Source organism: Antechinus flavipes, chromosome 1, assembly GCF_016432865.1.
Source record: "Antechinus flavipes isolate AdamAnt ecotype Samford, QLD, Australia chromosome 1, AdamAnt_v2, whole genome shotgun sequence".
Lineage (NCBI taxonomy): Eukaryota > Metazoa > Chordata > Mammalia > Dasyuromorphia > Dasyuridae > Antechinus > Antechinus flavipes.
In genome coordinates, this window is record NC_067398.1 from 288,466,977 (window position 1) to 288,492,795 (window position 25,819).

The window sequence follows — 25,819 nt, forward strand, 5'->3', positions numbered from 1 at the left end:
GGTAATTGTAGTGCCTCCAAGTCATATTAAGAGAAAATAAGTCGTGTCTAAGTGTTTGCATATGGGGAGAAATCAAAGCAATCACTTAAAGCTCTTTGAATTCCGAGCTAGTTATATGATTTTTTAAAGAGGGACTGACCCTGGAAAACAAGAGACAAATGAAATGACAGAGAGAAGATAAAAGATTGAAGATTTTAATCATCTTTGAACACAAAAGAAAACACTGATTAACAGTGACTCAGTGGGGTTTTCCTTTAGCTTATCACGAAGGCATAGTCCTTTCTCCTTTAGATCTAGATTTTCCTTTTCCTATTTGTAAATAATTTTAAAATTAGCCCAGTCTTGTACTTATACAGTATAGTCTTCTGTTTCTAAGATTTCAATTTTGTTGTCAATTAGACATAGAGATTACTTTATGTATTAGTATGCATTTGCAATGAGGTTTTGTAACCAGACTTTAATATTTTAGAATTTCTGTGTACATCATATGCATTTAATGAACAGAATTAAATAAACTAGATCAGTTCCTGAAAATTTGGGATACTTCCCTCTTCCCCAAAATTTCCTTGAGATACTATGATTTTTTTTTCCATTTTCAGTTAAGGGGATGATGAGACAAGTATATATGATGAATTCTGCTATTATGGTAAAGGAGAAACTAGCCTACTGGAATATTAATGAAAAGTATAATTTTGAGTCAAATAAGCCGAAAAAGTTTTTCAGTAAAACAACTGAAACATTAAAAGGTCTTATTTTAAATATCCATAACTTAAACATAAAACAAAAGTCTACAGAAATGTACAAGTTTGAGGCTAGTGTCAGATTAAAATAGTAATTTTAATAAATTCCAAGAGAAGTTACAGGTCTTTACTCTGCAGCTTCCTCTGAGTATATAGCTACATTATTCCCATGAAAAAATTAATTTTAAAGCCAAATGTTGCTATGTTCAGGCTTTCATCTAAAATGTTACTAAGATCATGATTACAAATGATCTTTGGAAATTAGCATAATCCTATCTAGTAGCAACACACTGATACTGATAAATTCAAAAACATATAAATTAGTGTTATGAGATTAAGGACTCAAATTTTTGAGTATTTAAGAGAAATTATATCAAAGTCTCTACATTCTTTGTCCCTCCTCTGATTGGACTTAAATCAAGGAGAAAAGATTCATCATGTATTTTGTATTCAGCCCCTGCTTGGTTAACAGTACATATAGAAAACTTATATCTCGGATATAAGAATCTTCATTGTGAGAGTTGAGATAATAATGATCTAGAAAGTTTCCTAAGCTTCTCCTAGCTTTGAAGTCCACAAATTTGTAGGGGAGTCAGAGCCATTAGAGGAAGGTGAATTGGACTTAGATATAAGATCTGAAAAAGCATTTCTATTTCAATTTTTGATGTGCATTCATCTATTTATTATTTTAGTAGTTCTGATATGTTAAGATCTTTGTTTTTCTGGAACTACATTCTTGCTTCATTTATCACATACTGCTTTTCTCTAATCCTCCATCTGCCCCAATTTTACATGCCACCTCCTTGCAAGTATGAAAATCCAGCAGTACAGGTTGAGAACTTCTGGTCCTGTTTGCTATTTCATACTGTGTCCATCATACTCCCCTGCCCCACAACCACCATGCCAATTTGTTTAGCTACTTGTAAGAGTTGGGTCTCATTCAATGCACCAGGAAGTAAACAAGCAGTAATGCTCGAGACCCCTGTAAGTGATTTGCTGTTGAGCATACAGGGACCACCTCGTGAGTGGGAACTCTGGCCATATGGATTTTTCTTCATTCAGGAGGCATCTCCTTCTCTGATTGGCTGTGCATGTGATCTCATAGATTTGCAGGGAGGAAGTCACTCTCTTTGACTTGGTGTTCACTTGGGAGTCAGCAGGAAGTCAGGGGCAGGATGTGAACATGTGAATAAAAGACGGTGAGTTTGCACATGGCTGTTCTCTAGCCGGGTATTTAAACCATTGTTCTTATGAAACAATGGCTAGAGATCTCTTCAGATTTCAGATGGAGGTAAGCTTAGTAAAATTGGTTTAAGCATTGCAAAAGATAGTGACCGGAGATTTTTCTGAAAGCCTGGAAATTAGGAGAGACTGGCAATAGTAAATGCAGAATGCTACAAGGTTGTTTGCAAACAAAATGAATGCCCAGAATTAAGCATTTACAGCTATTGATGTGCAAATTCACTAATTTAAACTAATTAGTAAGAAATCAGATCCAGACAAGTGAAACTGGAATTATTAAATATTTTAAATCAATGAAATCGATATTAACATGTCATATTACTATATTGATTGCATAATTGTAGCAATAGAGCATACTGGAAAAATAAGATGGATATCATGAAGGATATGCAGTGTTTATAATAATTAAAGCTAAATATTTTCATAGTCAAGTAATATGCTTTTAAAGCATATGATATAATTTATAAAGAGCATATTGTAATTATAATTTGCATCATAATTTATAAATTTATAAATAGCATATTAGTGCTAGATTATTAATAATCATATTGTCATTATAAAACATCAATTACAAAAATTTATTAATAAAAATTGTGTGTATATAATGTCCTGATAAATTATATAATATAATGCATACTATCAATACATTACATGATATAATATAGTATTAAAATAGCTTTAATAGTCAAGGAATTTGCTTTAATAAATGGATAAAATAAATTATAAACAGAAAGTACACTGGGTTTGTAGTCAAAATACCTATCCTCAAATAACATGTCATTTAACACCTGTGTGATTTTGGGTAAGAGATTTTACCTCTCTGGATCTCAGTTTTCTCTATCAGTATAATTAAAGTATATATCTATCCAAGTCTAGCTCTGATTATGACATTTGTACGACAATGGATACTTTTATGATCTCTTGAAAGCAATAATATTTCCCTTGTAAACACTATGAATTTGCCTTAAAAATTTTTTTGCCACAGAAAATAAAAAGTTAAAATTTCAAATCGATGTCCAAATGATCTAGAAATAATGAGGTTCAAATTAATGAAAATATACACTAATCTAATTATCAAACACAAATATAAATTTATGTTATTTAATATTAATAAATTTGTCCTTTCTTCTGGTATCAATGTCACATAAAATTACTTCACTATCCTCATTAATTCTTCCCCAACTCTGAATGTTGTGTAATTCCAATCCAGTGCTCCAGTGATATAAAGCACTTTCTATATTCTACATATATCAGGATCTCTACATGTATAATAATTCACTTCTCTTATTAAGAGAATTATTGCTAAACTGGCCCCTTTCTTTTTTTCTTTTCTTTTCTTTTTTTTCTTTTTCTTTTTCCTTTTTTCTTTTTTTGGCATGAACTGAGAAGTAGGATGGTTTACTGAAACAGTCTATGAGTGTCAGACCAGTGAGCACAATCCATCACCTGATCTACAATGTTAGCAGCAGGCAGCTTCCTTTCTTAAAAAAATTAAATGCACACTCTTCCTTTAATCCACAGTTTGGTTCAACTGAATCATTTTCACATCAGATAAATCTCCATGGCATATAAAGAACAGGGATAATGTATGACAGACTCTCTCATTTCATTGCAGGACCTGCAATATGGTTTTCATTGAATGGAGTTTTCAGTTCTCTTCCTACAGCATTTTTCTTCAATTATAACAAAAGACAGTAACTTAATCAAGCATAAATCCTGTTCAAGTGAACATAAAAAAATAAAGGGGTTAATCTAGGGGTGCTGGAATAAGGAAGAGGAATGTAAAACCTACACAAATCCCCATAAATCTTTACAATTAAAAAGGAAGACAATGTAGAATTAAAATTCTTTAAAAGAGACTTTTTCCCACTCAAAATCCTATCCCAAAATAAAAAAATATTAAATATTTCAAAAGGAAAACCTTTTAGATCAATTAATCAATAAACATTTGCAAAGATTAAAAAAAATTGAAACTGCTCTTGCCCTCAAGGAGATTACAAACTTGGAAGAAAACTGAACACACACAGGCATAATACACACAGGGAAATCAGGAAAGACAACATTTGACATTTGACGTTTGAGCTAAATCTTGAAGAATTCCAAGATGGGATTGAAGGTAGAGGTACATTCCAGGCGAGGGAGCCCATATAAAGACAGAGGTGGAAGATGGAAAATACTATGTATGGGACAGTGAGTAGGCTAGTAGGTTGGACCCTAGAGTGTATAGAACATGGTATGAGACTAGAAATGTAAGAGAATGCAACTAATAAGTGAGCAATTCTTGGCACTCTTATACAAGTACTACACAATATGAATATGAATAATGAAGACCGAGTTATCAGCCTTGAAACCTGTAGAAAGTGATCAGCAAAATTCCTAATGCAACCCAAACTAGATTAAAATATAATTGGGAAAAATAAAGATATGTCACAACATAGATATAATGTTAATCTGTGGCTTTCTAAGTCAATCAGTAAGGATCTGTTTCTATTTGAGTGAAGAAATAAAGAATACTGTTTACTAAGAAATTTATGGAAACAAGAAGTTCAATTTGCCACCTTGCCTGAGCAACAAAGAGGAAGAAAGACACATTCTTATTTATTGCTGTTAATCTATATATGTTTGTGATGTGTAAACAAAGCATTGTAGGTGGCATCTAGGAGTAAACACAGGAGTGCATAATACTGCACAAGAAAAATCAGATCAAAAAGAAAAAAAATGAGAGAGAAAAAAAGCAAGCAAACAACAACAAAAAGGTAAAAATACTATGCTGTGATTCACATTGAGTCCTTGCAAGCCCCTTTCTGGATGCAGATTATTTTTTCCATCACATGTCTATTGGAACTGGCCTGAATGACCTCATTGTTGAAAAGAGGCAGTAGGACAGTAATTTTGAATTTAACACCATTAATAAATAATGTGAGCCTATGTGACTTTTAATTAATACAGTAGAATGAAAAGACAAATGTTGATCAGTTCCAAAACTTATATAGTAGCCATACATATGAATCTTCTTATATTGTCTCTATAATAAAAATTCTGCTGTCTACTTACTGATAGTCACAGATCTTCTACATTTCTCCTAATAATTTGTCATAGATAAAATATGATACTCATCCATTTACATAATTTTGCATGATTTCCTTTGTTGGCTAGTGTGGGGGCACTTAATGCTAGATTTCCATACAAAATGTAGCAAGATTAGCATGTCTGTAAATACTGTAGGGGTTTATGTTTATATATGGAATCTGAGCAAGTTTAGCTATCTGCATTGCTTAAAGTTATCATCTCACTACAACTTCTTTATTCATTTTTTCTCTTATATTTTCTAGAATATAAAACCCTTCACATTATTTTCCTCATTATATAAATTGTTTTCTCTAAGTTCTTGTAATTTTATTTCGCTTCAGTTAAATGTAGAACTTGTGTACTGCCATGGAGATGAGCAATTCAAGACAGACATTATCCAAAATTTTACCAGTCATTTGTCAGATAGTAATATTGCTGAGTCAAAGCAAATAATTTACTAAACTTAATTCTTTCTCAGGACTCGTTGCTTTTCACATTTTTATATTATAACATTTGAATTTCTTTTGTCATGAACCATTTAAAGCTTATTTCAAATCCCAAATTTAAGCATGAATGTAATAAGAAATAAAATACATATCAATGATTGAGAGATACAGGGAATTATATGGAAGGAAAGGGTTTCTCAATATTATTTATATCCTGAGCACTGAATAGTCTGATTAATATTCTGTGTTTGCTCCTAGATGCCACCTACAATGCTTTGTTTACACATCACAAGCATATATAGATTAACAGCAATAAGTAAGAATGTGTCTTTCTTCCTCTTTGTTGCTCAGGCAAGGTAGCAAATTGAACTTCTTGTTTCCATAAATTTCTTAGTAAACAGTATTCTTTACTTCTTCATTCAAATAGAAACAGATCCCTACTGATTGACTTAGAAAGCCACAGATTAACATTATAGCTATGTTGTGACATATCTTTATTTTTCCCCAATTATATTTTAATCTAGTTTGGATTGCATTAGGAATTTTGCTGATCACTTGCTACAGGTCTCAAGGTTGATACTCGGTCTTCATTATTCATATTCATATTGTGTAGTACTTGTATAAGAGTGTCACTTATTAGTTGCATTCTCTTACATTTCTAGTCTCATACTATATTCTATATACTCTGTTTGATAACTTTTTGAGCATAGTTCCAAATTGCTCTCCAGAATGGCTGGATGTGTTCACAATTCCACCAACAATGTATCAGTGTCCCTGTTTTCCCACATCCCCTCCAACATTCCGCATTATCTTTCCCTGTCACTGTATGCCAATCTGACAGGTGTGTAGTGGTAGCTCAGAGTTGTCCATGTTCTATATACTCTGGAGTCCAATCTACAAGCCTATTCACTGACCTATACATAGTATTTTCCGTCATCCATCTCTGTATTTATATGGGTTCCCTGACATGGAATGTACCTCTACCTTCAATCCCATCTTGGAATTCTTTATTTCCTTCAAGATTTAGCTCAAATGTTAAATGTCAAATATTGCCTTTCTTGATTTATTTGCTATCTAGGGGAGGGGAGAAAGGAAGAAGAAAATTTTGGAATACAAGGTTTTGCAAGTATAAATGTTGAAACTATCTTTTCATATGTTTTGAAAATAAAAAGCATTTTTTTTCCAAAATTACTGCCCTAAGTGCTGACTATAGAAAGAAAAATAAGAAACAAACTGCCTAAATTCTTTATAGTACATAACAGATATAAAAGTTAGTAGCCAAAAAATAATTTCCTGAAGGATATAGAACTAATAATTTGCCTAGAGGGAGGGTTAAAGAATCAAGAAAGAGGAGAGGATTCTGGGAAGATGGAGTAGCTCAACAAATTTCAGGCTCTCAAGATTTTTCCCAAAAAGAGAACAAATTTTCACCCCAGAGTAAACACAGGCTAGTTTAAAAAAACAAACAAAAAAAAAAAAAAAAAAAACAAAGAAATAGCTTCACGATCATTCACTTAGAGACATAATCGAGCATTTCATTGATCAGAGATCTTTCAAAAGTCTTTCAAAACTGTTTCTCTTTAGTATATTGCACTTATATAATTTGCTTTCCTGGTTTGTTTTCCACCCCATTCCTCACCTATTATTTCCACTCAGAATTCCCTGCAATACTTCATCATTTTTTATTGTGCAGCAATACTCTAAAACAATGATACTCTTTAATTTTTATTTTTCCTCTCATTTTATTTCACTATACTCATCAGGATCACGATATTTTGTTTTCACATCAGGATCACGATATTTTGTTTTCAACTATCCTGTCCCAGATACTATGGTCAATGGACTCTTATTATATAATTTCAGTTAACCCTGTCTAGGTCCTGTGCAGAAATGCCATGTCCTTCAGATTTGTCTTTTATTAGCAGATTCTTCCTAGAAAAGTTCAGATCCCCCCAGGTGAAAGTTTTCTGTCTTTTGGGATGGTTTACAAAACTTCTTCCTCTAATGAACAAGGGGGACTAAGGAATGAAATGTTGGGAAGACCTTTGTTTTCTAAGGATATGATGAAGGTAAAATTATTTTCCCATATTAATGTAGAAGTATATTCACTTGGAAAAAGGAGTATCTTCAGTTGATCTTGATTAAGGTGAGCAGCATCTTCACAAACCTCTAAATGATGAATAATTTGTTGTCAACCATTTGATAATTTTCTTAGATAAGGTGAGGTTTTGGCTGATTGCCCAGAGAACACTGAATGAGTGGCATTAAGGGAATGTCTTGGTATGATTATATACAAGAAACTGTGAATTCAAGTTACTTTACTATAGATGACCCTAATGCATGGTTGCTGTTTTAAATCAGGAAAAGTATGAGTTAGTAACTGATTCTAATAAAATTCCTCACTGCATAAGATTTGCTTAACTTTTCTGTTTTTGTATTTTGATTAAACTCTTCCCATATTGATTATTCTAGTCTTGTTCCAAGTTCAGATTTTAAGATTTTTATCATTTTAAATTATTTTGAGACTAGGTCTTCCAAGGCTATTGATGATACAGAATCTACTCAAAAGAGTCACTGCAGATGGTGTGGTAAATGATAGCTATTAAAATACACATGGGAAATATGGATTCCTCAGACTTCTTTGTCTTCTGGTTTCCCTTTTTGGTCTGGAGAGAGGAAAGTGTTAGTAGTTTATTATGGACAACATTTAGAATCATTTAAATTCTCTCCATTAAAGGTTATTTGTTGAATTTTGAATTTTCTTACTGTTGAACTCTGACCTTCTGTCTTGTATGAGTCACTTCTGCAAATGTGGTTTCAGTCAACCTAATCAACATATCACCAATATAATGATATATATCAATGCCTTCAGGAAAGGGGCCCTCTCTTAAGGCCTGTAAATCAAATTCTGGCTATATAAAGGGGAATTTAAGTAATTCTGAGGAAGTATGCTAACGGTATACTGAACTTCTTCTTAGATAAAAACAAATTGCTCTTGACTACTCTAAGTCATGGAGATAGAAAAAAAAAATAACTGTCAAGATTGATAATTCAGGAGTTTGAGGTACTACTTGGTCTATTATGCAGTCATGATCAGGAACAGCAGAGTGATTGATATAACTATTCATAATGTAATTTAATATTTATATAATTTCTCTTTAATTCACTGTAAGCCACCAAGTACTATTTGCCTCCATCCACAGTCATACAGAATTATTATAAAAGAAAAGTTTGTAATCACTTACCTTCTTCATCTCTACAAATAGGGAATAGTTAATGTTTTACCTCCTGATATTGATAATTGGTTTTTAAAATAATTTTTATTAGTCTCTTGTCTTTTTAAATCACTAAAAGAAATTTTCCAATATATACATGCATTTTTTTAAAGAAAAATATGAAAAATGAAATAAAAGGAGCTAAATGGATCAATACATTAAAAAAATTGAAAATATGTGCAATGAACCACTTTCATTGACTTTCTACCACTGAAAATGAACGATTCTGATATCTCTTCTTTGGACTTATACTTGTTTTTTGCAATTTTGCAAGATTTTTTTTTTGAGTTTTTTTCTTTTGGTTTACATTGTTGCGCTCACTGTGCATATTGTTTTAATCATTATACTATCAGTTCTTACAACATAATCTTCCATTACATTCATGAATCAAAATTTGTTTGTCATTCCCCAATTGATGGGTATTATGTGCCCCACTTTACTCCCCACCTCAACCCCCATATAAACACAATTTTTCAGTATAATGCTTTAAATTTTTTAATTTAAAAGGGAATGTTATGAACAGTCTTCTAGAAGGATAATCCTGGTAATACAATCTCTATATCATAGAATAGTGACATTAAAATCACTTTATTTGTATAATTCCAAATTGTATTCCAAAGTGATTATTTCTATTCATTCACAGCTCCACAAACAATGCACCAGTGTACCTATTTTTATTCTGTATTTATTTCATCTAGTTATCTAATTCATTTTTCCCCCTCTATTAAGGGGAAATGATATTAAGATAAATGAAATTCCCCCTTCTCTCCTCCCATTTGATTCATTAATTTTTTAAAAAGCAGACTGCATTTGTTTTTTTGTTTTTTGTTTGTTTTCTTTGATTCATCTTTGACAAAATGAGCAAAAAATTAAAACAGACTCTACTTCTTGATAGCTTCTTTATGGATAGAGAGCAGACATTAAACACCAAGGAGACTAAATACAGACTGTCTCCAGATGAATCCCCAAAAGGGGATATTATCTGGTCTTCAATACACAAGACACTCACAGAAGAAATTAAAAAGGCTCTCACAAGAGAGCTAGAAGAAAAATGGGCAAAAGAAAGGGAAGCTTGGCAAAAGAGTCTGGATAACTCATTCCACTCACTTAAATCCATTTAAGTGGATAAAGAAATCAAATCCTTGAAAAACAGAATTAGTGAATTGGAAATGGTAAACGACTCCAAGGAAAACAGAATTAATGAATTGGAAAAAAAATAGCTCTCTAAAAAATAAAATTGATGAAATGGAAAAAAATTCCATAGAACAAAACAACTCACTTAAAAACTCAATTGGACAATTAGAAAAAAATATAAAAAAGAGTGAAGAAAATAATTCATTAAAAATCAAAATTGAACAAATGGAATTTTATGACTTGAGGAGACACCAAGAATCAGTTAAGCAAAACCAAAAAAATGAAACAATGGAAAAAAGTTATTTTCTGTATCTTTTTCTAAAAAGCATTTATTTTAATATTAATGTTCCTTTTTGTCTATTTCAGACTTTTATTCTTTGATTAATAACCCTAATACTTATTCAATCTTATTCTCTGTATTTCTCATTGAATTAAAACATTTAAGGTACCTATTTTTGGTTTTCTCATTTAAACTATTTATTTTATGTTATTTACAGGAAATACACTTGAAGCAGGGAGATACATACAGAGTAAAGGTAAAAGGTTAGAGCAGAATTTACCATGCTTCAGGTGAAGTCAAAAAAACAGAGGTAGCCATCCTGATCTCAGATCAAGCAAAAGCAAAAATTGATTTAATTAAAAGAGATAAGGAAGGGCAGTATATCTTACTAAAGGATAGCATAGATAATGAAGCAATAAAATATTAAACATATATGTACCAAGTGGTGTAGCATCTAAATTCTTAAAAGAGAAATTAAGAGAGCTACAAGAAGAAATAGACAGCAAAACTATAATAGTGGGAGATTTCAATCTTGCACTCTCAGAATTAGATAAATCAAACCACAAAATAAATAAGAAAGAAGTCAAAGAGGTAAAAAACTGAGTGAGGGTGGCTTTGTCTACTGAAAACCCACCTCAAACTCATTCTGCCAGGGTAGTGGCGATGTAGGGGATGGCTGACAAAAGGGGTAAATAGAATACTAAAAAAGTTAAATATAATAGATCTTTGGAGAAAACTAAATGGAGATAGAAAAGAGTACACTTTCTTCTCAGCAGTTCATGGAACCTATATAAAAATTGACCACATATTAGGACATAAAAACCTCAAATTCAAATGCAGTAAGGCAGAATAGTAAATGCATCCTTTTCAGACCATGATGCAATGAAAATTACATTCAATAAAAAGCAAGGGGAAAATAGACCAAAAAATAATTGGAAACTAAATAATCTCATACCAAAGAATGATTGGGTGAAACAGCAAATTATAGACATAATTAATAACTTCATCCAAGAAAATGACAATAATGGAGATGGCATACCAAAATGTATGCGATGCAGCCAAAGTGGTAATAAGGAGAAATTCTATATCTCTAGAGGCCTACTTGCATAAAATAGAGAAAGAGAAGGTCAATGAGTTGGGCTTGCAACTAAAAATGCTAGAAAAGGAACAAATTAAAAACTCCTAGTCAAACACTAAACTTGAAATTCTAAAAATAAAAGGAGAGATTAATAAAATTGAAAGTAAAAAAAAAAAAACTATTGAGTTAATTAATAAAACTAAGAGTTGGTTCTATGAAAAAACCAACAAAATAGATAAACCTTTAGTAAATCTGATTTAAAAAAGAAAGACAAAAATCAAATTATTAGCCTTAAAAATTAAAAGGGAGAACTTTCCACAAATGAAGAGAAAATTAGAGCAATAATTAGGAGTTACTTTGCCTTAACTTTATGCCAATAAAATCGATAACTTAAGTGAAATGGAAGAATACCTACAAAAATATAGCTTGGCCAGGTTAAAAGAGGACGAAGTTAAACAGTCCCATCTTAGAAAAAGAAATAGAACAAGCAATTAATCAACTCCCTAAGAAAAAATCCCCAGTATATACCTCAACAATGATACTGTTTGAGGATGTATTCTGATGGAAGTGGACCTCTTTGATAAAGAGAGCCTTAATTGATCAAAGATGGACGGAAGCAGCTACACCTAGAGAAAGAACACTGGAAATGAATATAAACTGCTTGCATTTATGTTTTTCCTCCTGGGTTATTTATACCTTCTGAATTCAATTCTCCCTGTGCAACAAGAAAACTGTTCAGTTCTGCACACATACATTGTATCTAGGATATACTGCAACCCATTCAACATGTAAAGGACTCTTGCCATCTGGGGGAAGGGGTGGAGGGAGGGAGGGGAAAAATCGGAACAGAAATGAATGCAAGGGATAATGCTGTAAAAAATTATCCTGGCATGCGTTCTATCAATAAAAAATTATTTAAAAAAAAAAAAAGAAAAGAAAAAAAGAAAAAATCCCCAGGACCACATGGATTTGCATGTGAATTCTACCAAACATTTATAGAACAATTAACTCCAATGCTATACAAACTATTTGAAAAAATAGGGATTGAAGGAGTCCTACCAAATTCCTTTTATGACATAAACATGGTACTGATACCTAAACCAGGTAGGTTGAAAACAGAGAAAGAAAATTATAGACCAATCTCCCTAATAAAAAGATTACAGAAAATCACCCCCAGGATGACCAAGTAGAATTTATGCCAGAAATTCAGGGCTACTTCAATATTAGGAAAACTATTAGCATAATTGACTATATCAATAACCAAATTAACAAAAACTATATAATCATCTCAATAGATACAGAAAAAGCATTTGATAAAATCCAACATCCATTTCTAACAAAAATACTTGAGAGGATAGGAATAAATGGACTTTTCCTTAAAACATTGAGGAGCATATATTTAAAACCATCAGTAAGCAGCATATGTAACTGGGATAAACTGAAACCATTCCCAGTAAGATCATGAGCGAAACAAAGTTGACTACTATCACCATTATTATTCAATGTTGTATTAGAAATCCTAGCCTTGCAGTAAGAGTTGAGAAAGAGATTAAAGGAATTAAAGTAGGTAATGAGGAAACCAAATTACACTCTTTGCAGATGATATGATGGTATACTTAGAGAATCCTAGAGATTCTACTAAAAAACTATTAGAAATAATTCACAACTTTACCAAAGTTGCAGGATACAAAATAAATCCCCATAAATCCTCAGCATTTTTATACATCACCAACAAAATCCAACAGCAAGAGATACAAAGAGAAATTCCATTCAAAATAACTGTCGATAGCATAAAATATTTGGAAATCTGCCTACCAAAGGAAAGTCAGGAATTATATGAGCAAAATTACAAAAAACTTTCCACACAAATAAAGTCAGACTTAAATAATTGGAAAAATATTAAGTGCTCTTGGATAGGCCGAGAGAATATAATAAAGATGACAATACTCCCTAAACTAATCTATTTATTTAGTGCTATACCAATCAGGCTCACAAGAAACTATTTTAATGACCTAGAAAAAATAACAACACAATTCATATGGAAGAACAAAAGGTTGAGAATTTCAAGGGAATTAATGAAAAAAAAATCAAATGAAGGTGGTCTAGCTGTACCTGATCTAAAACTATATTATAGTGGTCACCAAAACCGTTTGGTATTGGTTAAGAAATAGATTAGTTGATCAGTGGAATAGGTTAGGTTCACAGGACAAAATATGCAATAATTATAACAATCTAGTGTTTGACAATCCCAAAGATACCAACTTTGGGGATAAAAATTCATTATTTGACAAAAACTGCTGGGGAAACTGGAAATTAGTATGGCAAAAATAGGCATGAACCCATACTTTACATTGTATACCAAGATAAGATCAAAATGGGTCCATGATTTAGGCATAAAGAACGAGATTATAAATAAATTAAAGGAACATAGGATAGTTTACCTATCAGACTTGTGGAGGAGGAAAAAATTTGTGACCAAAGACTAGAGACTATTACTGATCACAAAATAAAAAATTTTGATTACATCAAATTAAAAAGCTTTTGTACAAACAAAACTAATGCAAACAAGATTAGAAGGGAAGCAATAACCTGGGAAAATATTTTTACACTTAAAGGTTCTGATAAAGGCCTCATTTCCAAAATATATAGAGAACTGACTCTAATTTATAAGAAATCAAGCCATTCTCTAATTGATAAATGGTCAAAGGATATGAACAATTTTTTTTAATTTTTATTTAATAATTACTTTATATTGACAGAATCCATGCCAGGGTAATTTTTTTTACAACATTATCCCTTGCACTCGTTTCTGTTCCGATTTTTCCCCTCCCTCCCTCCACCCCTTCCCCTAGATGGCAAGCAGTCCTATATATGTTAGATATGTTGCAGTATATCCTGGATACAATATATGTTTGCAGAACCGAACAGTTCTCTTGTTGCAAAGGGAGAATTGGATTCAGAAGGTATAAATAACCCGGGAAGAAAAACAAAAATGCAGATAGTTCACATTCGTTTCCCAGTGTTCTTTCTTTGGGTGTAGCTGCTTCTGTCCATCATTTATCAATTGAAACTCAGTCAGGTCTCTTTGTCATAGAAATCCACTTCCATCAAAATATGTCCTCATACAATATCATTGTCGAAGTGTATAATGATCTCCTGGTTCTGCTCATTTCACTTAGCATCAGTTCATGTAAGTCTCGCCAGTCCTCTCTGTATTCATCCTGCTGGTCATTTCTTACAGAACAATAGATGCGGGAAAACTGGGACACTGATGCATTGTTGGTGGAGTTGTGAACGAATCCAACCATTCTGGAGAGCAATCTGGAATTATGCCCCAAAAGTTATCAAACTGTGCAAACCCTTTGATCCAGCAGTATTATGACTGGGCTTACATCCCAAAGAGATACTAAAGAAGGGAAAGGGGCCTGTATGTGCCAAAATGTTTGTGGCAGCCCTTTTTGTGGTGGCTAGAAACTGGAAAATGAATGGACTCCCATCAATTGGAGAATGGTTGGATAAATTGTGGTATATGAATGTTATGGAAGAAATGACCAGCAGGATGAATACAGAGAGGATTGGAAAGACTTACATGAATTGATGCCAAGTGAAATGAGCAGAATCAGGAGATTATTATGTACTTCAACAATGATACTGTATGAGGATGTATTCTGATGGAAGTGGATATCTTTGACAAAGAGATGATCTAATTCAGTTCTAATTGATCAATGATGGACAGAATCACCTACACCCAGAGAAGGAACACTGGGAAATGAATGTGAACTGTTTGCATTTTTATTTTTTCCCAGGTTATTTTTACCTTCTGAATCCAATTCTTCTTGTGTAACAAGAGAACTGTACAGTTCTGCACACATATATTGTATCTAGGATATACTATATCATATTTAACATGTATAAGACTGCCTACCATCTAGGGGAGGTGGTGGAGGGAGGGAAGGGAAAAGTCAGAACAGAAGTGAGTGCAAGAGATAATGTTGTAAAAAATTACCCATGCATATGTTCTGTCAATAAAAAGTTATAATAATAAAAAAAAAATTGTAGCAGGAAGGAAAAAAGATATATAAAAAAGAAAAAGAAAAAATATATAATGGTCTCTCTATTGTTATTTTGTTGTAGTTTTTAACACAAAAGTATTTTTCTCTTTTAATTTTTTTCTTACTTTTCCTTGTTTTATAATTGTAATTTATTTAATTACTTGTGCTTTCCTAGGTGGCTATATTTGTTTATCTTGTCAATATTTGTGTTGTCTAGAATATTTGCCATAAAAATAATAATGATCTAGTCAGGTATGTTTTTCTATATCAAAGTGTTTCAAATGTACTTTATTTAATATTCCCATCTCCTTTAAAAAAAATTGATGGTAAGGCTCAAGATTTGTAGGATAAATTACCCTGGCTTGCATCTGAATTTTCTTTATTTTCCAAAACATCATTTTGCTCTCTCCTGCATTTTCTAATGGGACAAAAGTAAATTAAATTTATTTTCTTTTATATTTTAAAGTCATTTGCTCATTAGTACAATTTGTTGGTTGTCATAAGAATAGCCTTGGAGTTTGTAGCATAATTTTTTTTTCCTTCAGACCATCTGAATTGCCTTAATGGGCACTTTGTTTCCTGTACTCAGATATCCTAGACCATTTTCTTGTATTTCTTGCATTATGATATCATGTTCTTCTGAAAGATCTATGACTCTTAAGTATTCTCTATGCATTCTGTCTTCCAGATAAATGTTTCCTTTTAATTTTATTGGGTTTTTTTTTCTTCTATATTGTCCTTTACTTCTTTGTTTTCTTATTTATTTTATTTTTAATTTATGGAACAAAACAAATTATTTCCATAACAGTGCGATAAAAAAAGATAATTGTACTTTTATGTACAACTTACTATTCTTATTAGATATATAGAGTTATTTGCAAATTTCTTTTTTTATATATTTTTCTTCTTTCCTGCCCACCCAAAGATGACTAACATTAGACGTACGTGTGTGTGTGTGTGTGTGTGTGTGTGTGTGTATGTGTGTGTGTAAAATCATTCAATACATACTTCTTTTTATTCATTTTTCTCTGGAATACAGATAGCATCTTCCTTCAAAGGTCCTTTACACTTAATTTGGGTGTTTATAATAGTAAAAATAACTTTTTTTGCTCAAATTTATTCTTAAAATAATATTGCTATTACTGTATTCAATAGTCTCTTAGTTGTGTTCATTTAACACTTCTATATTTTGTGCAAGTCTATCCATTTTTTATCATCTATCAGTCACAATCATATAACACAATTTGTTCAGTCAATTTTTTTCTGAGTTCAATCTTTTTTTTTCTTTCAAACAATTGTTCTTTTATTCTTTTAATGAGGTCTACCACTATTGATTCATATTTTTCTATTCTGCCAATTATTTCTACTGTGCAAGCCATATATTCTACTTTCATAATCCACATTTCCCTTGTTTAAACCATTCTAGAACATACTAGTGAATTTTCTGCTCTTTAAATCCCAATATGTTTTGAAAAATAAAAAGCTTTAATAAAGAAAAAAATTCCTAAGGATCTTGGTCTAATCAGATGTTCATTCATTTTACTTTTTCTCATTATATATTTTCATCAGGATCTGAATGTTCTCTAATCTGTCTTCTTATTACTAATATCTTCTCTACTGATATATGTATTTGCGCTCAAGGACTTTAATATGTTTTTTTCCTCCTAATATCTTTAGTACTTTGATTGTTGTTTTTTTTCTCCTTATAACCCACTATTAATCCTTTTCTGGCTCTTTCACCATTTATATAATTTTTCCAAATGGCTAGAATTTAAAGCTGGGAAAATTTCCTTTTTATCAGACTAGGTCTTTCTGCAGCAACTTTATCATCCATGTGAAGAGCCTTGGAAAGCATACAGTGAACTGCTTATCACAATATTCAAAATTTCTCCATTTATTTTAACCAAGAGTTCCAAGTATAAATGATGTGGTGCTGACTGGTGGAGAGCTTCTGTCTTCTTCAGTGTTAATTCTGAGGCAAAAATCATCACAAGTGTCAGAGAACTGATCCATATTCAATTGTATCTCAGCTTCAGAGGCTGCACTGAGTGCACAATCATCTGCAAACAAAAAATCACATGCCAATTCTCCTTCCACTTTAACCTTTCCAAGTTAAATAACTTTAATCAGTGCGGTGGCTGATTTTGATGCTGTTTTCATTCCTACTGAATGCATAGAACAATGGGCTTAAAAATATGCAAATTACCATCAGAGCAAGCATACAGTACTGTTTTACTCTTTACTGGGAAGATAGAAGAGCATCATCCATAATTCAGAACCCATGTAAGCTATCATTATTAAATTGGCATACAATTCTGATGAATTTTTCTGGACAACCAAATTTCACCATGATCTTCCACAAGCCCTAATAACTAACAGTATCAAAGGCCTTAGTCAAATTTTTAAAAAGCTTATTATGAACCTCTGTTATACTTCTTAACATTTCTCTTGGAACATCATATGGACTACTCTCAGCCATTTCTGAAGCCACACTGGTTCTCAGAGTAATAACCATCTTCCAAGTAAAGAATCAATCTATTAAGGAGAACTCTGGCAAGAAACTTGCCATCAATAACTAAGAGAGAGACACTCTTGCCTCCTAGCTCCCAAGATTGTCACAAGATAACAATCTATTTCCTTTTCCATTATAGGGATGGACAATAGAGGCATCCTTAAGTACTGCGAGATAACCACCCCTTTCATGTAATCCAGATCTCAGTCAGCTTTTGGATGTGCAGCGGATTTCCTGTCTTATAAGATCTCTGTTGGAATGAAATCAGCATTAGGTGCTTTGCCATACATTAGGAGCCTAAAGGTATTAAAAACTTCTTGTTCAGTCAAAAATTCATGTAAATAGAAATTGACTTCAACCTGAGGCATATGGTCAATTACTTCAGCATTGGTTGATGATGGTCTGTTGAGAACACTGAAAATGTTCAGCCTAACTCTCCAGGACCATCCATGTTTTTATCACAGATCAGTGTAGCTCCATCAGTACTGAATAGTTTAGATACACCAAAGTCTTTGGCTCATAAAGAACCTTCAGGGAATCATAGAAGCTAATTAGATTATTACCATAGCCATAAAACTTAATTTCATCTGCCTTTTTACTGAGCCAAAAATCCTATACTCTCTAAGCATTGCTAACACTTTATTTTTATTATTTTTGATAGAGTTAAATGCTTTCTTCTTAGAGACAGATGAACTATCCTGCTGTTAAATTCTGTGTGATTCTAATTTTCATTTAGTAGCCTATGAATTTCAGTATCATTTTCACAAAAACAATACTGATATTTAAATGTAGTGCTATATACAAATCTCTAAAAAACTGCTCACTTCTTTTCTGCTCCATTGCTGCCAAATGTGTATTGACTTAGCTTTCCCTTCATGTCAGCAATATACTGTTCCTGTATAGAGTACCAGTCTAATCTGTTGATGCTGAGCCATCTGATAGTCATATTGCCTTGGGGTTACCACTTTACTCAATGTGAATGCTTACACTGGAGAGGATAAATCTATGATCAGTCCAGCACTCAGAACCACACATTATATTCATCCCATTCACATCCTGTCCCTTTTCTTTACAGTGAAGTAGTTTAATAAATGCCAGTATTTGTCAGGTAAATAAAGTTTTATTGCATTTAAGTAAATAGAAGACAGTATTAGAATGTCATAAGACACATTAAACTTCAATAGTTAATTGTTGTGTCCTGCTTTCTAGAGCCCCCAAGTTGAGGTGACAGAATGTACTGTTGCTTTCTAGAGCCCCCATACTGGGGTGATTAAAATACACCTTTGTAATGACCTCGCTAGCACCCAGGACACCCCAGCATCAGCTGGAGTTAGAATAAGCAAAAGTCCTTAATCTTTATTCTTGGTCTTAGACACAGGATTGAACAGGATCGAAGCAGAATCTCTGCAACCACCTTCTCCCTCATCTACCACTAAAGAGTGACTCTGGCTAGTCTTACTCCACTCCCTAGTCCCTCCTACAATCCTCTGTATACACCAATCATTGAGCCACTACGGATAGTGGAAAGGACCATTTTCCAAGCATATGCCTATAGAGTATTGACCAATCAGTAGTTAGCTTCAAGTGCTCGGCAGTCCTGACCTCAGTGCATCTACTCAGTAGTTTCAGCCCTCTACATACCTTCCTAGTGGAGAAGTGATGAGACAAGACTCCATTTTCCCCCCACCCTTGGGAGTCCTGCCTCATCACTTCTCCACTAGGAAGGTGTATTTTAATCACCCTGGTGTGAGGGCTCTAGAAAGCAAAACACATTTGCTACCCAAATGTGGGGCTCTAGGTGAGGTCCTATACAAATCAGCTTGACTGATGTAATTGGCTGAGTTCAGTGGAGAAGTCCCTGTGACCAGGAGGGATAAATATAAAAATAAGCTAGCGGGAAGAATCAGTAAGGGGTAGGCTAGACACTTTCATTTTTCAGCCCAAATGAGGCAAATACTAAGAAATGAGCCTCCTACCTAGGGAAGTAAGAAGCATGCTTAGTTAGGTTAACAGAGAAACGAGCTTTGTTGGTAACTCAGAAGTAGATCACCAAGTTCTCAAATGCTCTGGAGTGCTTTTTCTGTGGCTTTGTAAGAAGGAGAGTTTGGAGCCAAAGATGTGGAAGTCAGTGGGAAAACAATTAACTAAATACAATGGAGTAAAATTGGTTTTAAGGAATCCTACAACTTTTATTTTATTTATTTATTTATTTTTTATTTTTTTGATATTTTATTTTATTTTATAATAACTTTATATTGACAGAATCCATGCCAGGGTAATTTTTTTTTTTTACAACATTATCCCTTGCACTCGCTTCTGTTCCGATTTTTCCCCTCCCTCCCTCTACCCCTTCTCCTAGATGGCAAGCAGTCCTATATATGTTAAATATGTTGCAGTATATCCTAGATACAATATATGTGTGCAGAACCGAGCAGTTCTCTTGTTGCACAGGGAGAATTGGATTCAGAAGGTAAAAAACAACTCGGAAAGAAAAACAAAAATGCAAATAGTTCACATTCGTTTCCCAGTGTTCTTTCTTTGGGTGTAGTGCTTCTGTCCATCATTTATCAATTGAAATTGAGTCTTTGTCAAAGAAATCCACTTCCATCAGAATACATCCTCATACAATATCTTTGTCGAAGTGTAAAGTGATCTCCTGGTTCTGCTCATTTCACTTAGCATCAGTTCGAATCCTACAACTTTTAAAACTAGGAAAGATTTTAACTTGGGTGGTCAAATCAGTAAATATGAGAAAATAAGCAGAGGGTTGGTGCCTGAAGCAGTGGAGGGTACAGCACCTGTGGCAGAGATAAGGAGGCTTTTTTTTTTTTTTTTTTAGCATTTTACTGATTTATTTTGCTTGTTATTGCTCTAGGAGATCTAAAGAGCACAGCCATGTGGGAGAAAAGAGAGTTAAGTATCTTAAGTACCATTGCCCCTTGGGCAGAAAGGGAATTAAGTACCTTAAGTATCTTGCTGGGGAGCTTGCTTTTCACCTTTTTTTTTTAATAACTTTTTATTGACAAAACCCATGCCAGGGTAATTTTTTACAACATTATCCCTTGCACTCACTTCTGTTCCGATTTTTCTCCTCCTTCCCTCCATCCCCTCCCCTAGATGGCAAGCAGTCCTATATATGTTAAATATGTTGCAATATACCCTAGATACAATATATGTATGGAGAACCGAACAGTTCTCTTGTTGCACAGGGAGAATTGGATTCAGAAGGTACATGTAACCCGGGAAGAAAAACAAAAATGCAAACAGTTTACATTCATTTCCCAGTGTTCTTTCTTTGGGTGTAGCCGCTTCTGTCCATCATTGAATAATTGAAACTGAGTTAGGTCTCTTTGTCAAAGAAATCCACTTCCATCAGAATACATCTTCATACAGTATCATTGTTGAAGTATATAATGATCTCCTGGTTCTGCTCATTTCACTTAGCATCAGTTCATGTAAGTCTCTCCAAGCCTCTCTGTATTCATCCTGCTGCTCATTTCTTACAGAACAAGAATATTCCATAACATTCATATACCACAATTTACCCAAACATTCTCCAATTGATGGTAACACTGCTGGATCAAAGGGTATGCACAGTTTGATAACTTTTGGGGCATAATTCCAGATTGCTCTCCAGAATGGTTGGATTCATTCACAACTCCACCAACAATGCATCAGTGTCCCAGTTTTCCCACATCCCCTCCAACATTCACCATTATTTTTTCCTGTCATCTTAGCCAATCTGACAGGTGTGTAAGTAGTATCTCAGAGTTGTCTTAATTTGCATTTCTCTGATCAATAGTGATTTGGAACACTCTTTCATATGAGTGGTAATAGTTTCAATTTCATCATCTGAAAATTGTTCATATCCTTTGACCATTTATCAATTAGAGAATGGCTTGATTTCTTATAAATTAGAGTCAGTTCTCTATATATTTTGGAAATGAGGCCTATATCAGAACCTTTAATTGTGAAGATGTTTTCCCATTTTGTTGCTTCCCTTCTAATCTTGTTTGCATTAGTTTTGTTTGTACAAAAGCTTTTTAATTTGATATAATCAAAATTTTCTATTTTGTGATCAGTAATGGTCTCTAGTTCATCTTTGGTCACAAATTTCTTTCTCCTCCACAAGTCTGAGAGGTAAACTATCCTATGTTCCTCTAATTTATTTATAATCTCATTCTTTATGCCTAAATCATGGATCCATTTTGATCTTATCTTGGTATACGGTGTTAAGTGTGGGTCCATGCCTTATTTCTGCCATACTAATTTCCAGTTATTCCAGCAGTTTTTATCAAATAATGAGTTCTTATCCCAAAAGTTAGGATCTTTGGGTTTGTCAAACACTAGATTGCTATAGTTGACTATTCTGTCTTGTGAACCTAATCTATTATACTGATCAACTATCTATTTCTTAGCCAATACCAAATGGTTTTGGTGACCACTATAATATAGTTTTAGATCAGGTACAGCTAGACCACCTTCATTTGATTTTTTTTTCATTAATTCCCTTGAAATTCTCAACCTTTTGTTCTTCCATATGAATTGTGTTGTTATTTTTTCTAGGTCATTAAAATAGTTTCTTGTGAGTCTGATTGGTATAGCACTAAATAAATAGATTAGTTTAGGGAGTATTGTCATCTTTATTATATTCTCTCGGCCTATCCAAGAGCATTTAATATTTTTCCAATTATTTAAGTCTGACTTTATTTGTGTGGAAAGTTTTTTGTAATTTTGCTCATATAATTCCTGACTTTCCTTTGGTAGGCAGATTTCCAAATATTTTATGCTGTCAACAGTTATTTTGAATGGAATTTCTCTTTGTATCTCTTGCTGTTGGATTTTGTTGGTGCTGTATGAAAATGCTGAGAATTTATGGGGATTTATTTTGTATCCTGCAACTTTGCTAAAGTTGTGAATTATTTCTAATAGCTTTTTAGTAGAATCTCTGGGGTTCTCTAGGTATACCATCATATCATCTGCAAAGGGTGATAGTTTGCTTTCTTCATTGCTTACTTTAATTCCTTTAATCTCTTTCTCGACTCTTATTGCAGAGGTTAGTGTTTCTAATACAATATTGAATAATAATGGTGATAGTGGGCAACCTTGTTTCACTCCAGATCTTACTGGGAAAGGTTCCAGTTTTTCCCCATTGCATATCATCCTTACTGATGGTTTTAAATATATGCTCCTCACTATTTTAAGGAAAAGTCCATTTATTCCTATCCTCTCAAGTGTTTTTTGTTAGAAATGGATGTGGGATTTTATCAAATGCTTTTTCTGTATCTATTGAGATGATTATATAGTTTTTGTTAATTTGTTTATTGATATAGTCAATTATGCTAATAGTTTTCCTAATATAGAAGTAGCCCTGCATTTCTGGCATAAATTCTACTTGGTCATAGTGTATTATCCTGGGGGTGATTTTCTGTAATCTTTTTGCTAATATTTTATTTAAGATTTTAGCATCAATATTCATTAGGGAGAGTAGTCTATAATTTTCTTTCTCTGTTTTCAACCTACCTGGTTTAGGTATCAGTACCATGCTTTTCACCTTCAAAGCTTATTTTCAATTCTGCCTACACCAGAGCATGCCTCTCCTCCCTCAACTCAGCCTTCAAGGGCAGAAGGAGGAGTAGGAGGGGCAGTGATACCATCAGCACCAGCAGCTGAACTTGGTGCTGCCCCTTTGGGGTGGAGGTTTGGGGATGGAGCAGAGGATCTTGCTCCTTTTTTAGTGTATAAAAAAAAGGTTCCCCATCAATCTATGGGGAAGAGACATCGTACAACAGTTAGAAAACAATTAAGTACTTTGGCTTTTTAATCAGGGCTGCTATAGAAGGCCTGCCAGCATTCTCACCTGTTCCCATTCAATGTACAATACCAATATGGGTGGAACAGTATTCCTTAATCAGTGAAAAAATTTAGGCCTACTGATACACTTCTGAAATGCAATTTGGTGATATTTATTCAGAGTTTGACTCCCAACAACAGAATCCAGGATCAAGATGCTCCTCCAAAAATTAAAGAGACAACCCTAGAGAACTTCTAAATTTAACTTTATGTATTAATTTTTTTTTTTTTGATGAAGATGCACTGGCTCCAGCAGACAGGTTTCATAACCCCTGGAAGGGCAGTGTTCAGTGCAAGCAGCTCCACTATCTTTAGATAATCACCAAATGATGTGGAGAGATCCAGAAAGTTGTTATTGGAAGGGGTCAGATAGGTTAACTGCTTGGGATAGATGATTTGCTGGTATCTCTATAGATGGAGAAGGAATCAGATGGGTGCCAATAAGCATATTGCCTCGTCCATCAGAGAGAGACGGAAAAAGAGAAGACCCTTGAGGTGAAGGGGAAGACCCAGGAGGCATCGGGTAGTTCCATAACTGATTGTGCCCACCACTGAAAGAGCCTGGCAGTTAACTCTTTCTGTACTCTTGAACATCAAAAATAATTCTCAGTAAGACTGATGCAGGACTTCAAAACCTGCAGGAATCATTGGATTCCCTGACACATGAAGTGATGGATAATACATTGCTTTTAGAATATTTCTTGGCTGCTGAAGGAGATGTATATGTGGTTGTGAATTGATAGTTATTTTTTACACCTTCTTTCTGAGACTCAGGGAAATCTTTATAGTGTTTTGGTCATATTGTTTGTCATGTTACTACTTGCTTGTATGATATTACAACTTGCCTGTGTGATTCCTCCCAAGGTAATGGATTTAACCACTGGTATATACCTGCTTCAATTAAAACAAAAGAAAGGGTGAGATGTAGAGAGTCATAAATAGTAGGGAGACTCTGAGTAAGGTATAAGACCTTTCAGCCCAGAGGGAGACGGCTAGCATTGTCTGGTTCGGCTCCCCATCTCCCCTAAGAGGCTCTCAGTCTTTCTGAGAAGTCAGGGGGTGGTGACAACCTGTGTTGAGATAGAAGCAGAGTGATGCCAGTTGGCAAATTTTGTACAATAGCAAGTTGTTTGTTTGGTCCCATATGCTCACTGTTGTTTTTGTTACATTATAAAAAAGGGAAAGCCCTTGAAATAAATGGACTCTATTTTTCCACCATCCGCAGGAATCCCACCTCATCACTTCTCCACTAGAAAGTTCTATTTTAATCACCCCGGTGTGGGGGCTCTAAAAAGCAGGATATTTTAATCACCCCAGTGTGAGGGTTCTAGAAAGCACCATACGTTTTGTCACCTTAACTTGGGGGTTCTAGAAAGTAGGACACAACTGTTGCTGTTATTGTTTCTGATTTCATTCTTTCCAAAGACTCCCTGCCATGGGGGTCTGATAGTTTTGCCTACTCTTACACTAAAGACATCCAGAATTATAAGCTTGTCCTCTTTCATCAAATAGATAATAAAGGTCTCTAGGCCTTCATAAAATTTTTCTTTCACCAAATCAGGTTTAGTCATGTTGGGAGTGAATGCACTGATGACAGTGGCATAGCGCATTCCTATAAGTGGCAATCACAATGTCATTAACCTGGTATTCACTCTTTTGGGATGCATACAAATTTATTGACTAGATTAGATTTGATTGCAAAAACTCTATTAGCTTCACAGTGGTCCCCATTATGGCAGTCATTCCAGAAAAACATGCATACAATCCCAACTTTGGTAATCAGGTCTTCATTTGCCAGCTTTATTTCACTCAGGGCTGTTATTTGGATATCTGCTGACTTCTTTCACAACAAAAAGTGTTTGTCTCTAAGTTCTATTGGCTTTCACATTCATAACCACATACCAATTCCATATGCTAATGGTGAATGGAATTATTTTCACAAAAGTTTTTCTACATTTTATATGGGTATATGTTTCAATCACAGAGTGAGATCCCTGCTTGCTGTGGGAAGAAGGCCAAGATTAGATAAAGCAGACAATTTTTAGGATACCTTTTCCACCCCCTTCCTCATGCCAGGAAGTAAGCAGTATGATCCTTTAGAAGCCTACTCAGACAATCCAGAGGAACAAAGGACTGTC

General features: G+C 33.7%; 1 protein-coding gene and 1 pseudogene across 1 annotated transcript in view; both read right to left on the minus strand.

Moving 5' to 3' along the window:
* Nucleotides 1-25,819, minus strand: part of ROR2 (receptor tyrosine kinase like orphan receptor 2) — a 312,511-nt gene that overhangs the window by 195,796 nt on the left and 90,896 nt on the right. The gene's annotated exons all lie outside the window — the stretch shown is intronic.
* On the minus strand, nucleotides 1,147-25,291 carry LOC127545945 (LYR motif-containing protein 1-like; annotated as a pseudogene).